We start from the raw sequence: 18,586 nt of genomic DNA on the forward strand, positions 1-18,586 counted from the left end.
GCATGTTCCCTCTCAAATGTGGAAACTTTTTTAAAAAATTACTTTAATGTAGAATAGGGCTTATTAGGGACTGGGAAGGGGTCAAGAGAAGATGGAAGAAGAGTGGATGGATGTGACCAATACACTCCATATCTCTATATGGAAATATAACATTAATCCCTCCCCAATATGTACAGTTTAATATGTGCCAATAAGTAAATCAATTTTAAAAGCATTACATATGCAAAGATGAATAAAATCCATTTTTTTCTCTCCTTTAGGAGCAGGCACAGAATTCTGCAACCCTAGAGCTCCACCTAGAAAGAGAACAGGGTTGGGGAATAATTCCCCCACTTGGAAAGCCTTGAGGAGACCAGAACCCAATCTAGTTTATTATGGCTGCTGAGCAGAATTCTTAAAGGCAAGAAATGACTTCCACATGGATAGGATTGGAGACTTCTGTCTAAGCACCTGTCTGGTCTTGGCAGCCTCAAGCTGCTGCAGATGAGGTCCTTGTCCCAGTAGATTAGTAGATGCAAAAGAACAGAGGGGAAGAAGAACCTGTGGGAGGCCATATGTGCCCCTCAGGGGCATTCCCACAGCCTGCTCCTGCTTTCTTGGTCTCAGAAACCCATTTCTGTTTCTGATCCACTGTCCTGTGCTGCCATCCCCACACAGGAGCCCTGCAGATTCACACTACCCTTGTTTGAGTTGGAAAGGCACAAGGTGGAGTGGTGCCCAGATCTTGAGCCTGGAATATGCCTTGGTGCAGGGACACTATCCTTTCTGTACCTCTCCTTTTCTAGATATTTAAGACGTTTTTCAAATTAAATCAACATTATTTGGTCTATAATTACATAATGATATATTTATCTTAATTGGTTTTATGGATTGTGAGGGAAGATTTTTCAATGACATTTTATCCCCTCTTCAAAAAAACAAAAAAAATCAGTAGTCATTTCATGAATTTATTCAGTTAGTTGTTAAGTAGGAGAGCAAAACACTCAATGAATGGAAAAACATAAGCCACTTTTTTGTCCATTTGCCTTTAGGTTAAGCCCTGACTTTTGCCTTCCCATGCTCAACTTATCTGTTACCAGAACTAGCTTCTGCCTTAGGCTCTGGCTACACTCCTATCCCTGTCTTTCAGAATCCCTTAAGTGAGTTCATGCCACTCCTATCATTGAAAGTACATAACTTGTTATGGAAAATTGAGATTTCCCCATTTATCTTGTTTTATTTAGAGTGAGAAAACTAGAGGGCCATTATGAAAGGCAGAGGGTGGAACATGACAAAAGAGCCCCTCTCAAGAATGAAGGAACTTACTTCCATGCTGTGATCCAAGGTGGCTGCATCCCTGCTCTATGTATGCCCTGTCCAGTCACCTGCCATTTGCCACTGTGGAGCTCTGGACTGTTCTGATGCTGAATGCCCTTAACTGTCCATGCCCCACCAAATGGAGGACAAGGACTTTGGGTTACTTCCCCCAACTTTGCCCCCTTTCAGCAGAAAGCAGCTTGGAGATGTCATTGCCCAGTTTCCATAGAAATGGAGGCTAGAAATTGACAGTGGGGAGATGTAACAGGGGTTCATTTGATGCTTTGACTATATCCCTTGGGGCTTTGAAACTTACATGCTTTTTTTTTTTTCTTTTGCCCAATCTTTTTCTCCCTGATCTTCTCCCTAACCTTCTTTTCCCTGATCTTCTCCTTCTTGATCTTTCCTCCCTAATCTCATTTTCTCTGAATCACCTCTATAAAACCTCCTGTTCCTGCTGATGGGCAGGATCACAGCTTTTGGGACAGGAGTCCCCTATGTTTCTCCTTTGCTAGCAAAGCTATAAACCTTTTCCTTTTTTCTTGAATGCATTTGGATAAATGGACTCTACTCTTTTCCTGCCATTAGATGTGAAAAGACAAAGACTCTTGATCTCCCATTGCTAATTACTGTTCTAGGTTTATGAAAAGGTGTTTTAGAAAATAGAGAAAAATATTTAAAGCCATAGATAAAGTAGGAGACAGTGATGAATCATAAAGGGTATCTTAATCACTAAAGTCCACTGAAATTAAAATGATGTTACTGAGATGTAAGTTTTCATTGCCTAAAATAAAACTTTATTTCCCAGCACCATTAAAACCCCCAAGTATATCCAAACATTTGAAAGGATGGATGTTGGAGCACCAGGGTACCCATAACAAGCATTTCTGACTGATCCAAAGGAGAATTAAGAGCGCAGAGATTTGTTTATACTTCCCTGCCTAATGACACATAGAAATCACAGCTCTTCATATCTCACCAAGCAAAGATCTTCTCTTTTCTTTTCTACAGTGGTGGCTGGTGTGCTGCAGCAGCCAACAGCAGGGTCTGGTTTGTGAAAAGGAAACAGAAAAGGCTCTGCCCTGTAGGCCCAGGTCGTGTTGGCTGTGGTTTTTAGTCTACTGGTACTCGTGGTGTGGTCGGTCCCTTTCTATGGGCTTCACCGGAGGAGGGCTGGTTAGAATTGCTGGTTAGAACTGCACTTCCACCCACTGAATCAGAATCTCTTTTTAAAGTATGGGTTGGCGATTCCTTTTCGCATTAGAATTTGAGGAGCACTCTGAAAAATTGGGTCCTGGGAATTCGGAAACGATTTTCCAAGGGTGCGAGGTGAGGGGAACCTGGCTCAGTACTTCTGAAGCAGATGGCATCCTCGCTGCTCCGCCCAGAACGATTCTGCAAGCCACAGTGCAGCCCCCTGCTCGCTAGCTACCCAACTTCCCTTAAGAGGGGCCAATTGAAGCCAGTGTCTCCTCTCCTGGAGACACAGTAATCTTAAGCGACTGTGCCTGAAGTACAAAGAGGCGACCATGTTCGCGGTTCCGGAGGCTGTGGAAGACCAGGACCGCATCTAAGATCTAGGAAAGCTGTGCTCCTCCTGCCCCAGCCCAGAGGCAGTGGGGAAATCTGTGGTCCCAGCTCAACCACCACAACTCTGTGGCTTGGGCAGAGCCCTAGGACCACCTCCTGCAACCATGCTGCACAGGGCCTGCCTGCGACCTGAGGAGAGGCTTCCTCCCTGCCTCTAGGCGCACAGCCAACTGGAAGTTTCTGAACGGGACCCTCTTCCTTTTTCTCCCTGTTGGCCCTGTCTCTCCTTTCTCCATATGAGAGCAGTTACCTTTTTGTCATTGGGAATTATTATGGGACCAACTGTCCATGATATTCATACTTAAATTGGAATCCTTTGCTTCTTGGTCAGATTTAAAATTTGAATCTGGAGGCAGATAGATCCTTGCATGAAAATAAAAATTTTTAATATGAATGAATGTCAGGTTTTTGTTTGTTTGTTTGTTGTGGTACTTGTCTTAATGGGGAATGTGGTGCTCTACACTGAGCTACACATCTTGCCCCCTACTCCCTTTTAATATTGAGGCAAGGCCTATGTCTCCCAGGCTGACCTAGAACTTGCCATCCTCCTGCTTCACTCCTTCCAGCAGCTGGGATTACAGGCCTGTGTGCCACTGAGCCCATCTGTATAAATGTCTTTTACATAATTCACATCTGTTATTTTCACTTCAGACCAAGGAATTTCTTTTTTTTTTTAATTTTTCATTGTTGGCTGTTCAAAACATTACATAGTTCTTGATATAACATATTTCACAATTTGATTCAAGTGGGTTATGAGCTCCCATTTTTACCCCATATACAGATTGCAGAATCACATCAGTTACACATCCATTGATTTACATATTGCCATACTAGTGTCTGTTGTATTCTGCTGCCTTTCCTATCCTCTACTATCCCCCCTCCCCTCCCCTCCCCTCCCCTCTTCTCTCTCTGCCCCCTCTACTGACATTCGTTTGTCCCCCTTGTATTATTTTTCCCCTTCCCCTCACTTCCTCTTGTATGTACTTTTGTATAACTCTGAGGGTCCCCTTCCATTTCCATGCATTTTCCCTTCTCTCTCCCTTTCCCTCCCACCTCTCATCCCTGTTTAATGTTAATCTTCTTCTCATGCTCTTCGACCCTACTCTGTTCTTAGTTACTCTCCTTATATCAAAGAAGACATTTGGCATTTGTTTTTTAGGGATTGGCTAGCTTCACTTAGCATAATCTGCTCTAATGCCATCCATTTCCCTGTAAATTCTATGATTTTGTCATTTTTTAATGCAGAGTAATACTCCATTGTGTATAAAAGCCACATTTTTTTTATCCATTCATCCATTGAAGGGCATCTAGGTTGGTTCCACAGTCTAGCTATTGTGAATTGTGCTGCTATGAACATCGATGTAGCAGTGTCCCTGTAGCATGCTCTTTTTAGGTCTTTAGGGAATAGACCGAGAAGGGGAATAGCTGGGTCAAATGGTGGCTCCATTCCCAGCTTTCCAAGAAATCTCCATACTGCTTTCCAAATTGGCTGCACCAATTTGCAGTCCCACCAGCAATGTACAAGTGTACCCTTTTCCCCACATCCTCGCCAGCACTTGTTGTTGTTTGACTTCATAATGGCTGCCAATCTAACTGGAGTGAGATGGTATCTTAGGGTGGTTTTGATTTGCATTTCTCTGACTGCTAGAGATGGTGAGCATTTTTTCATGTACTTGTTGATTGATTGTATGTCCTCCTCTGAGAAGTGTCTGTTCAGGTCCTTGGCCCATTTGTTGATTGGGTTGTTTGTTCTCTTATTGTCTAATTTTTTGAGTTCTTTGTATACTCTGGATATTAGGGTTCTATCTGAAGTGTGAGGAGTAAAGATTTGTTCCCAGGATGTAGGCTCTCTATTTACCTCTCTTATTGTATCTTTTGCTGAGAAAAAACTTTTTAGTTTGAGTAAGTCCCATTTGTTGATTCTAGTTATTAACTTTTGTGCTATGGGTGTCCTATTGAGGAATTTGGAGCCCGACCCCACAGTATGTAGATCGTAGCCAACTTTTTCTTCTATCAGACGCAGAGTCTCTGATTTGATATCAAGCTCCTTGATCCATTTTGAATTCACTTTTGTGCATGGCGAGAGAAAGGGATTCAGTTTCATTTTGTTGCATATGGATTTCCAGTTTTCCCAGCACCATTTGTTGAAGATGCTATCCTTCCTCCATTGCATGCTTTTAGCCCCTTTATCAAATATAAGATAGTTGTAGTTTTGTGGATTGGTTTCTGTGTCCTCTATTCTGTACCATTGGTCCACCCGCCTGTTTTGGTACCAGTACCATGCTGTTTTTGTTACTATTGCTCTGTAGTATAGTTTGAAGTCTGGTATCGCTATACCGCCTGATTCACACTTCCTGCTTAGCATTGTTTTTGCTATTCTGGGTCTTTTATTTTTCCATATGAATTTCATGATTGCTTTCTCTATTTCTACAAGAAATGCCGTTGGGATTTTGATTGGCATTGCATTAAACATATAGAGAACTTTTGGTAATATCGCCATTTTGATGATGTTAGTTCTGCCTATCCATGAACAGGGTATATTTTTCCATCTTCTAAGATCTTCTTCTATTTCTCTCTTTAGGGTTCTGTAGTTTTCATTGTATAAGTCTTTCACCTCTTTTGTTAGGTTGATTCCCAAGTATTTTATTGTTTTTGAAGATATTGTGAATGGAGTGGTTGTCCTCATTTCCATTTCAGAGGATTTGTCGCTGATATACAGGAATGCCTTTGATTTATGCGTGTTGATTTTATATCCTGCCACTTTGCTGAATTCATTTATTAGCTCTAATAGTTTCTTTGTAGACCCTTTTGGGTCTGCTAGGTATAGAATCATGTCATCTGCAAATAGTGATAATTTAAGTTCTTCTTTTCCTATTTTGATGCCTTTAATTTCTTTTGTCTGTCTAATTGCTCTGGCCAGTGTTTTGAGAACTATGTTGAACAGAAGTGGTGAGAGAGGGCATCCCTGTCTTGTTCCAGATTTTAGAGGGAATGCCTTCAATTTTTCTCCATTCAGAATGATGCTAGCCTGAGGCTTAGCATAGATTGCTTTTACAATATTGAGGTATGTTCCTGTTATCCCTAGTTTTTCTAGAGTTTTGAACATAAAGGGATGCTGTACTTTGTCGAATGCTTTTTCCGCATCTATCGAGATGATCATATGGTTCTTATTTTTAAGTCTATTGATGTGGTGAATAACATTTATTGATTTCCGTATATTGAACCAGCCTTGCATCCCAGGGATGAATCCTACTTGATCATGCAGACCAAGGAATTTCTATAACTCACAGCTTTATTTATATCTGCAAGTTTATGACACAAACAAACCAAAACCAAAATGTTCAGCATGGATTTTCTACCATGTGCTTTTCAAATAGCTGAGGGGCAGCGATTAGACGATTAGTTCTCTTATCAGGATTGTCTGTATTCATCCATTCATACACACCAACAAATCACTTAACAGCACTGTGATAATTACTAAGGAAAAAGTGGAACACTCCACACATAGAGTTCTGCCCTCAGGTTGCTTACTCTCTCACCTACCACCATCCATTGAAATTTTTATTTCTTGTAAGGAATCAGGATCTCCTTTTGAGTCCTTTTTTCTGTTGGCTACATTGGCATCAGAGGATGATGTTATATCCACAGGCTCTTGTTATATATTATCCTATCTGGCTCCCTATTCATTACCTCATTTCTAACATAAAAATCAGGGTATGGAGGGAAGCTGGGAATGAGGTGAGGCACTGGAGTTAAATGAGGTCTTTAGGGCTGTGGTCCTAGTGATGGAACTCAGCTGCAGCAGTTTTTTATTCTTTATCAAAAAGCAGAGAGGGGAGTGAGCTGAGATGCAAGAGCAAGTTGGGAGCTGTGATCAGCACCATTCTCCCAGTCCTTGGCCATCTTAACAGTGTGTGTGTATTGGGGTGGGGGGAACTTAATTAAGCCTCTGAGGATGTGTGGGGCTGGGGTGGGGGAGGCAGCCAGGGACTGCTGTTGTATTGGCTCCAGGCTTGTCTCCAACCTGGATGGTTTGAGAACATAGAAAGAGAAGCTAACCTTGTAGGAAAGTTGTGGGAACTTCTGGGAAAAGGAACACAGGAAACAATGGTAGAAAAATAGAAAGCTGGAAAACATGGTGGAAGTAAAGAGATTCAGAACTCATTACATTTCCCTAGAGCGGTGTTCTCAACCCTTCCTAGCATCAGAATCATTTGGGAAACTGAAGAACAACAAAAAACAACCCCAAAGCCCTAGAAAGTTCAAAACTTAAGACATTGGTTGGGGTGAGAGTTGTAGTATTTTGGATAAATTTTAATTAACTCCTGTGAGCACATTTTCTCACTTGATACACTAGGATTGCAGATTTCTTCCCACTGAGGGTTAAATGACAACATATGCAAGAAAGTTCCTGCATTCAATTATGATTCAGTGAAAAACTGAATGCTACCACAGCAGCCTGAATCCAACACTTACTACAGGGTTGTGTTATTATACAGATTTACCACTGGCTCATATACCAGTGACTTGAGCTCTGCCATATGCCTGCATATGCTGGAGAGAAGCAGACCCTGCACCCTGGCATCTGCTTCTTGCCCCCAATGGTGATGATGCTGTCACCTTGTTTTTCAAGGGTGAATCCAAAGGCTTCCACAGATTCCATGAGTTCTAGCAGGTTCAGCTGAGAAACTGCTATTGGTATCTGGGAATCTGGTGGAGTTCATTTCCTCTGGCCCACTTACTGTTACTGCGACCAGTTGGGAGAGGCTCCTCCTTGGGGTGGGGGGAACAGAAGGCCTCAGGTAAGTGGGGAGCTGGACCACAGCCACAGGTGTACCATCCCAGAGAAGATGAAACCCGCCTTTCGGATACAGCGGCCCCAGGAGATGAAGGGACTGTGCTCAGTGTGGGCGCCTGTGCTGACAGCCAAGGGGCCCTGGGTCTTCAGGTGTAAACCTGGGCAGCAGCGCGGGCTTTGCCCCTGCACCCTCCTCCTTTCTAAGAGCAGCTCTTTAAGCTGTTTTCTCCAGTTTCGTTTGCCTCAGTTTACCTGTAGACCTGATTTACCTGTTTACCTGATGCCTGGTGCAACCGGGTTCTCTCCACAGGGGCCCAAGGAGGCTTCAGCGGCACCCTGCAGTAGCTAAAGGAAAAGAGAAAGGACTCCTTTGGGCGTGCTTAGAGCTTTCCCCCCAAAAGCAGTCCGGGGTTTACGACCCTCTGGTGCCACCTAGTGGGAAGCTAACGTCAAAGCACCGGGAGGCCAGAGGCAGTGTGAAGCAGGTGAAGCCCACCAGGAATGTGGATTTTCTAAGGGGTTATTGTCGCTCAGCCTGATGACAATTTCCAACTGAAACAAAGTTCTGAGAGATCTTAAAATAGTTGCCTTCTTCCTCTCCATCATTTCCTTCATCCTTCCAATGCAAGCATGTAGGGCTGTGACCATGGATGGGAAATAAACATTTAACATGTAACAGTTAGAGGATGCACTAGGAGGAAAGTTCATTATATAACTAATCAGTCTAATAAAGTTAATGAATTCTCAGAGCTTCTGAGAAAGCCCCTAGCCATGTGTTCGTGTAACTTGCATACTTAATGTTTTTCAGTCTTTTTAAAATAGATTTCTCTAACCTTCCCCCAATTACATGAACTTCCTCCTCCACAAAATCTGGATACACCCCTAGCTGGACTGGTGAAGTGTACCTGGGAATTTCAAAGGATATGGCTGTCAAAGAGGTGCTAGGGAGAGAAGAAATAGCAAGAAGAAACTAGAAAAACCTGATGGGGAAGGAGGAGGACTGGGTTGGCTTTGGGCTAAAACTCAGAGCTTAGTAAGACCTGAGAAATTGCCCTGTGCCTCAGAGTCTCCTTTCTCTCTCTTCTTGTTTCTGGATTTGCCCACTTGATCTCCTTATGCCTATCCAGGGCCACCTCAATGGCGCCCTCATGGGTAATGTTGAGTTGCAAGAGATTTGGCTGGTGGCCCAGAGAAAGTAACCTGGTGACAAGGTTATTGTTTTCTTTTCTTATTTGTTTATTTATTTATTTTTGGTACTAGGGATTGGACTCGGGCACTCCACCATTGAGCCACATCCCAGCCCTGTTTTGCATTTTATTTAGAGATAAGGTCTCACTGAATTGCTTAGCACCTCACTTTTCTGAGGCTGGCTTTGAGCTCATGGCCTCCTGCCTCAGCCTCCTTAGCTGCTGGGATTATAGATGTGCACCACTGTGCCCGGCTCATTTCCTCTTTTTTGACTTAAAATATTTGTTATAAACATTTAGTAACCTTTAATAAATTAAGCTCAACAAAGTCGAAATCTTCTTAAATCTGCAAACTTTAGAATTTTAAAATATACATATACTTTATTGTGTATCGTAATATTTGTCTTTTGTTACTTACTATGCTTTCTCCAAGAGTAATGCCAGTTTTAACTTATCTCTTGTATTTGATCAACAGATGTAGACAGTTCAATAAGGTTAAATGCATCAATTTTTTCAGTGACATCTACTTTATAATCTGATTTCCAAAATTTGTTTAGGAAATTTTTTCTGGCTGGGCGTGGTGGTGCATGCCTTAATCCCATCAGCTCAAGAGGCTGAGGCAGGGGAATAGAGGGTTCAAAGCTAGCCACAGCAATTTAACAAGGCCCTATTCAACTTAGTGAGACCCTGTCTTTAAATAAAATACAAAAAAAGTCTGGGGATGTGGCTCAGTGGTTGAGGGCCCTGGATTCATTCCCCAGTACAAAAAAAAAAAAAAAAAAAGAAAAAAAGAGAGAGAGAGAAATTCTGTCTGATTGCAATGCCATAGATATTCTGTATTGTATTAAAATTTAAATTTTCATATTTAGGTCCTTATTTATGGCTTATATTACTTTTGGGTATGAAGTAGGGTTGTTCACAATTTCATCTCTATATGAAAATTACAAATCCCAGTATTATTTCACTTATTGATATGAAATGTCTCCATTGTTCTATAACTGATAAATTCTTTGAAACCAAATTATATCAGGATCAATCTATATTTTTATGTTTAAAGGGGGGTTGAGATGAATTCTAGCTGGTGTTTGCCAATGATGTAAACTGAACTCTGATTCTCTGGATTTTGGAATGGAAGCCCTGAGATGACTCAGATGTATGAAAAGGTTATCTTTGTGTTTTAATATGTAATACTATATGTACATGCATCATAAATCCTGATATTTAAAAATAATCATTATTTTTCAAGTATGAAGAGAACTATGGAATGTTGCCAGAGTCTTATGGTCTGGTGGAGGTATTTTGGCTTTGAGTTGAGACTGAGTTCATCCTTCAGGATGCCCAGCTGCTTATTAGTTGTGGGACTTTGATCACAGGAAGAAACAGATATCATAGCCTGGCCTAAGGTCTAAGGCCAAACTGCCAATGCAAAGTTTGCTTTAAATGCAGTAGAGTTAAGGCTGTGGACATATTGAAGGGTGTGTGTCCCCCACATTTGGGACCTCATCTGCCTTTGTTTGCTCTCTAATATCTGCTTGGGAAAGAACCATGACTAATATCTAGTGGACTTCTGCCCCCTATGGCTTCTGCCCTTATGCAGTCCTGGCTGGGTGCCCAAGTGCCTCTACAGGCTTCTGCCCCCAATGTTTACAGCAGGATGACAACTCCCTGAGCATAACCATCCTCTGGACTGGGTGATACTAGAGACTGGGGGATGCCCCACCTCTATCCTCACCTTCTACACCTCACCATGGGTGGATCCTTATTCATTCTCTCTCATCCTCTAGGCTTCCTCCTGGCTCACTGGGTCTCTCTCATATCCTGGACCTACCCCCACCCCAAAACTTATCCATTTGTACAATGAGACCTGGCCTCAATATCCTTTGGATAACAACTGTGAATGGCTGTTTAACGACACTCTAGATCCCAGTATTATCAGGGATCTTTTCAACTATTGTGAGCATTCGGGAAAATGGAAAGAGATGTCATATGTTCAGATCTTCTCCTCTCTTCTAAGCCCTCTTCTGCAACTCTTGTTCTCCCACACAAGTCCTCTTAGCTCTCACCTCCCCTTTCTTTCTGATGAAGCTGCCACAGCAACTGTCCCCTTGGCCCTCTGCCCTTCTCTTCTCCTGCCCCATGCTCACAGGCTGCCGCTGCCCCACCCATATCTCTGTGTCCCTCTCAAGGTGGCTGGAATCAATGGTGTAATCTGGGTTCATGTTCCTTTCCCTTATCAGCTCTTCCACAGTTAGAAGAGTGGCTTAGGTCGTATACTTCAAATTCCACCACATATATGCCTTATGATCTTGTCTAACACCCTCCTGCCCGAGGAGCAAGCTAGAAATTATGCTGAAGCTATCCCTGATTGAAACCCCAATTGGGATTATAATTTGCCTGGAGAAGTAACTAGTAAAAAAACAATTCATTACTTGCCTCATGGCAGGACTTAGAAAGGCAGCCCATAAGGCTATCAATTATGAAAAGCTCCAGGAAGTCATCCAAGATAAAAATGAAAACATTTCAGCATTTTTAGGTCGCCTGATGAAGGCTTTATTTCAATATACTAATCTGGCCTCTGAGACTCCAGATGGGAGACAACTACTAATGACCTACTTTTTCTCCCAAAGTGTCCCCAATATTAAGGCCAAAGTAAGGTGCCTCAAAAGGGGGGCCCCTAAACTCCCCAAGATAAGGTTCTCAGAGTGACCTTTAATGTGTATAACAGGAGAGATGAGAAGGCCTGGAAGCAAAAATATCAGGTGCTCCCTCAAGCCATCCATCCAACCTCAGCATCTGTCCCTGGTTCCTCTGGCCCATGGAAGGGTCTCTCAGGAAGGCCCAGACCCTGTTTTAAATGTGATCAGACAGGTCACTGGGCTTATACATGTCCTAAGCCTTGCAAGCCTCTGGGCCTTTGTCCTAAATGCCATCAAAAGGGACACTGGGCCATTGACTGTCCCCAGGCCCATAGAGGTCCCCGGCCATCCAGCCTTATTGGTCCCCCTTTCCAACTCTTAGGACTGGCTACAGAGGACTGACAAGGCCCAAGTCCTCATCACCTGACCACTACCATCACTCTGTGGGAACCCAGAGTAACTCTGCATATTTCAGGTAGGCCTGTCTCCTTTCTCTTAGACACAGGGCTACATATTCAGTTTTCAAGGAGTTGTGGGGGCCTCCCACTCATTCTATGACCTCTATTGTTCAGGTAGAGGGCAAACCATACCAGTCCTTGCAAACATCTAGCTTTGTTTGTGCCTTTGGCTCTCTAGTTTTCACCCATGCCTTTTGGTCATTCCACAGTGCCCTGTTCCCTTATGGGTAGGGACATCCTTACAAAGTTGAAAGCTACGCCTTCCTTCTCCCCTCATATTTACTTCCATCAAGATTTGCCTGCCGCTCTCCTGATCCTCACCCTTACCTTAGGACCATCCCCTATTCCGTCTGCCACTGCCTTCCCATTACCCCCTTCTGAGGTGGCCCCTTTTGTCTGGGATGTTTCAAGTCCTTCTATTGCCTCACACCATGAGCCTGTTCTCATTCATCTCAAAACTTTTCCAGAGTAGCCTTGATCACATTCTCCCATCAGTCTTGCTCTCCCCTCTGGGGATTTGAGCTGCTTTGGGATCCTGGCCTGAGGGCCCAGGACAATTGCCACACACCTTCTTCCATTCACCTAGCACTGTTTCTCTTCATCCACACTTGGCCTCATTTGGGTACAAGTCTCCTCTCTAGAACTTAGCTCTTGGCCCAGCACCAAAGTTCTAGCCCATATCTTCTGTTGTGTATGTGGGAGACTCCCCACTGAAGTTAAGTTTCTGTCTCATGAGAACATCACAGAACATCACGGAATCCCTTACCCCTCCCTCTCTTCTCCGAAGGGTGCCAAGGAAGGGTGCCAAGCTGAAAAGCGTCAAATTCAAAAGTTTTCTTCACCAATCCCTGCAGGACACAATGTCAGCTCACAGTTCCTGAGTCACCCTGCCAATCAGCACCCATCATGTCGCCTAAGTAACCCTTCTTAAGCTGAAGTTTGCAAGCTCACACTCTGCCTTCTTCCTTTGCTCTCTGTCCTCTTCCTCTTCTATCTTCTCTCTACTCTTTTTCTCTCAGCTCTCTTCCTCTGCTCTCTTTCTCTTTCTCTCTGCCTCTCCTTTTCTTCCCCTTCAGGCAGCCCCCCAATAAAATCTCTTGGTTGAATCTCCATCTCGGGTGAGTCACTCGCCTTTCACCTTCCCCTTGGCGAGTTCACTCTTTGGTCTTGGTTCTCAGCTCCTCAGCAGAGCTCATGAAAGCCCTGGCCAGGCAACCAAGACTCTTTACAGGCAAAGCCCAGGACTAGGGAAGTAGCAGGTGACTCCCACTCTCAGTCCCAGACTCCAGCTTGCCATGGGGAACTCCCAAAACCCATCTGATTCATGGCTACTTTCTTGCCCACTTAGCCCCACTCCATTTGGCTCCTGACCAATTCAACCTTCCAATCTTCACAACTTTTGCTACCATTCAGAAAAATGGAAGAAAATCCCTTATGTGCAGGCTTTCTCCTTTCTCTATTCAGAGCCTTCCCTTTGCTCCTCTTGCTCTCCTCCTCAGCTTCTACCTGCCACTAAAACTCTGGATTCCTCCAGAGACCCTATTTCTAGACAAACAAAGGACCTAGAATTCTCTTACATTGAAAAGCCCTTGGCAACAATATCCCTGGTCAAGGCTGCACTGAAGCTAACATTGAAATACAAAGGACAGACTCAGTAGGCTCAATAGGAGGCCTGAGGAAAAAAAAAATGTGTTTTACTTTACCCTGGCTTACCAACCTTGGCCACAGCCTCTCTACTCATTAACAAGTCAAAGAAACTCACCTTTGGGGCCTCACTCACCATCCTAGTTCCCCATCACCTAAAGGAAGTGCTCATCTACAAGGGCTTACATTCCTCACCCCCCTGTTGCCTTTTATCTCTACAGGTTTCCCTAGTGGAAGATCCTAGTCTTACTTCCCACATGTGTGTTCACCTTTAAACCCTGCTACTCTCCTCCCCGCTCCTCAGGGCTCTTCCACCTCTTTTCCTCTTACCCATTCATGCATTGAAACTCTGGAGGAGTTTCTTGTACTTTTCTCCCACATGCAGGAAGACCTCTTGCTCCAGGCAATATACACAGGGTTCCCAGATGGCTCCTCCTTCCTTCAGGAGGGAGTTCATTTGGCAGGCTGTGTTACAGTCTCTCTAACCTTGGTTTGTTGTGGAAGCAGCTCCCCTCCCCAAAAATACATCCAATCAGCAGGCTGAACTTGTTGCCCTTGTCAGAGCCTTCACTTTGGCAAAGGGAGCCTCCCTTATTGTTTACACTCACTCTAAGTCCACTTTCCACATACTTCTCTCCCAAGTTGCTATATGGAAGGAGCACAGATTCCTTACCACCAAGGAAACTTCAATTACTAATGCCCCTTTTATCTCCGATCTCCTTCAGGCCTCAAAGATTCCCACTGCCATTGGAACTGAAGGATGGCAGCTAAGTAACCCCCTTCTTCAGTGGGCTCTTCCATCCTGACCTCTCTCCTTGTCATAGGTCTTTTTCTAATGCTTGTCCCCTGTATCATTAGATTTATTCAAGACCAGATTCAAAGGATCTCTAACCAAACCATGAACCAGCTTCTGTTACAGGACTTTCAACCTCTCACCAAAATTGGGCTGTCCAGAGTCAGCATCGTCCGGCACCTCCTGACCATCACCATTGCCTCAATGACACCCTGCACCCCTAACAAGGGTCCAGATGCCACCCCTTCCAAGCAGGAAGAAGCTACAGAAGGTTGATCTATGACCCTTCTCCCTTAAGGGGCCCAATAACAAACAAATAATAACAACAACAAAAAAAGAGGGGAATGTAAGGTCCTTGCTTAGCATCTATATGTCATCTTAAGTGACAGCTGCCATCTTAAGAAACAGTTTCACTTTCCACCCAAAGGCCTTTTTGAGAAAGGCTCACCACTCCCTCATACCAACCCCACCCTTAACTGCCCACATTTGGACCCACCCAGCTCTAACTCCTAAGCCACCTCCATAAAAGTCTCTAACTACAAGCCTTTGTTGCCTCTCTCCATCTATGGAGAGATGGACTTTATTTGATAGCTCTGACAAATAAACTCTGTGTGTATCTCTGCCTGATCTCTGTCTTTGATTTCTCGCTCAACTGTCTCCCAGTTCCTCGTTTTCCTTTCAGTGTCAATGTATGCTCAGATGATTTTATTTGCAGAATATGTCATTTGTGAATGGAACAGAGACTGCCAGATATATTCTTTCATCCTGGGCATACTACTCTATTATATTTATCAAGCTGCCTTGTAGTTAATTCTGATCATATGATAAAAATTTTTAAAACTGAAAATGAGTGGAAGTAACATGTGCCACTGCCAGGAATACACATACAAAAAAATTCCATTGTTTTCATGCTATTTTTTTTTCTAGCTTTCTGGGATGTTTTAACTCAAGGTATCCAATATAGCTCAATGCTCATGATGACAAAGTTTCCTTCCATTCCAGTCTATGAATTGTGAATTAAACCATGGAAAAGACATACCTTTTCTACCTGCTTTTATGTTCTAAATTTTGACTTAAGAGATTCCTCATGATAGTAACTATTGTCTCCATTGCTATGAAGTCATTATGTACATTTCTTTTGTAGATGCAAATATCTCACTAGGTATATAATACGTGGACAATTATGGTAGATATAAATATTTATCTCTTTCCTGGCCTACTTATATGTTTTATGTGTTTGTATCCACATGGATGTGAATAGGTATATGTTCTTGGCATGTCTCAGTTTATACTCAGTAGCATCTTGGGCATCTTGAATACATATTAATTTTATTGAAGGTGCCAAAGACAGCTTTGCTCTTCATTCCTCTCCAAGTGACTATTAGGAAACCCACAAGTCCAAAATATCATTGAAAATATCAGATCATCCTCAGAAGTTTTTGCAGGAAATATCAGATTGTTTTCAGAAATATGAGCTACAACTTTGTATTTTGTGGTTGGCTCCAATCTTCTACCACCACTGAAGGATACTGTCACAAAAGTGTGATCTGTTTAAACATAATCTGTATATTTACCACCATTATCTCATTTCCCTTAAAAAGCCAAATCTTATCTCAATTTATCCATCATAGCTAAACAATGTTGTGTGTTTGTCCCTTTTTTTCTTTACATTTCACATAGGTTCTCCAGGTTTCTATCTTAGAGTCTGAAACAAAACAGTTTTTACTCCTGAGTACATAAAGTTTATATAATTTCATATACATCCCTGCATGGCCAGTTTTAAATTGTTTAAATTTCTTTCAGGATTTTCCTCATTCATGTGAGCTACTTTCATCTTCACTAAAAGGAAAAATTACTATTAAAATATATATGATATTATTTTCCCTCAGTTTATAATTAGAGTCTAATGAAAGAACATTGACAGATACACTCTGACTTTGTGTAGGTGACCAGGATCCAAAGCCCCAAACACAAAAGTGGATCATTGAATGTTTTCTTTACTATGAAAAACATTTGCCTTCAGGATAATCTCATACATCCCCAGATCCATAGGGAGTAGAATAATACTGCTTTCTCCTTTTTTTCCCTCTTTCTGTCACTTTTCTTGCTTTTTTAATCCCTCTCACATCTCCTCCTTTTCTACTGACTAAAAATGCTCTTTCTCCTTTTTTGAAGGCAGTTCCTGATTATCATAGGTCTGGAGAATATGCCAACACATAACCCTTGACTTATTAGCAGATTGGGGAATGAGTATCTTTCCAGATATTACCTCTTTTGCCTTCTTTTCATGGTTCAACTCTTTGAAGGTTTATTCAGATAAGGTAAATTTCTCTCAGAAACTCAATTGTCCAAAATTTAGCTGATGATGACTAAGAATGAAATCCATACCTGAAGGAAAAAAAATGGAGTGATGCTATGTGTTCTCTAAATCTCTGTACTGAGCAGAGCCCAACAAAATAACAGGATTGTTATGAGATCACCTATCACTAAGGCCTCAACAATGTATTGTGACCTATTGATGACATCACACAGTCCAAGAACCCAGTCAGTATTCAGCATTGATAAAGCTCATCAGCTAATGTGATACATTTTATATAGTGGAAACCCTATCATTAACTTGAGTTTTCATACTTTGCACTTGATAACAAAAATAAAAGTGACATGAATTAAACAAGATAAGTACAATCTTTAGAAACCTAGGTGACAGGCATGCTGAAATGTGGGTGTGGGTCTAAGGATATCTCATCTGTCCATACACCCCCAGATCCATAGGAAATGGTTATTCTAATTGTATCAGTTTCCTACTGCTTTCATAGAAATTTATCAAAATTTTATCACTTAAAATATAAACATATCATCTTCTAGTCCTGAGGTCAAAGTCCAGTATGGCACTTGAGGTCTAAAATCAAGGTTTGAGGAGGGCTGCTCCTATCTGGTGTCTCAACTTGAAAAGCTTTCATCCCCCCTCCCACAACAGGTTTCAAAGCTGCTGCAATACTTAGCTGTTGTTCTTGTTCTTCAACAGGCATTAGTCTAATATCTGCTTCCATGGTTACAGGTCCACTCTGATTGTACCTCCTTAGCTGCCTTTCATAAAGGACATTGTGATGGCCTTGGCTGTACCCAGATGATCTAGGAAAATCTTCTCTTTTAAAATTCATGACTTCATCTCATCTGTAAAGTCTCTTTTACCATTCAAGGTCACATAGGTTTCATGGATTAGGAGGTGGAAATTTTTCAGGGGAACTGTTGAAAGAGAACATATACCAAAATATAAACCTGCTATACCAAAATATATACCTGCTATACCAAAATAAAAATCACAACGTTTCAGAGAGAATTTACCTACATTCAAAATATAGTAGTATGAAAATGGAAACTGGAAATTTAATAAAAGTTTGTAATGAGTGACACAGCAATGATATAAGCATGTTGAATAAAACAAAGCAGAATAAAAAGAAACAAAATGCATTTGAAAATTGAAAATTAACAAGAGGAATAAAATGACAATTACAAATTTTTTTTCATGCTATAAACTTAGGCAAACGTATTTAATAAAAAATTCCAAGACAGATGACAGGTCAATGTGAATAAAAGAATATAGAGAGTTTTGAGCTCTGGAAAATAGAGATGCTAAACAAGTCCCTAACTGAATATAAAACCTAATTAGAATCTGAAAGAAAGAAAGGAGCAAAAAATCTAATATTTGGTAAATAAACTTACATAAAGTAAGGTGAGAAAAAGAAACAAAAATATAATTAATTTAAAGAAAACTCTCTTTTTTTTGTATTAAGAATTGAACTCAAGGGAACTTAAACACGAGCCACATCCTCAACACTTTTTATATTTTATTTAGAGATAGAGTCTTGATAAATTGCTTAGGGCCTTGATAAATTGCTGAGTCTGGATTTGAACTTGTGATTCTCCTCCCTTTGCCTTCTGGACTCCTAGGATTACCGACATACACCATTTTGTCTGACCAAAAAAAAAAAAAAAAAAAAAAAAAATTAAAAACACAAGTCAAAAGATGGAATAAAGTAATAATTATTGTTTCTGAAAAACTTAACTGTTTAATATAACCAACTCAAAAATAAATGGAAATGTCAAGAAAGAACATGAGTTCAACTTTCAGTGCTAGAAGAGAACTTGCACTAAAATTATCAAGGAATGCAGACAGAAGTGGG

This window comes from Marmota flaviventris, chromosome 11, assembly GCF_047511675.1.
Source record: "Marmota flaviventris isolate mMarFla1 chromosome 11, mMarFla1.hap1, whole genome shotgun sequence".
In the NCBI taxonomy this organism is placed as follows: Eukaryota; Metazoa; Chordata; class Mammalia; order Rodentia; family Sciuridae; genus Marmota; species Marmota flaviventris.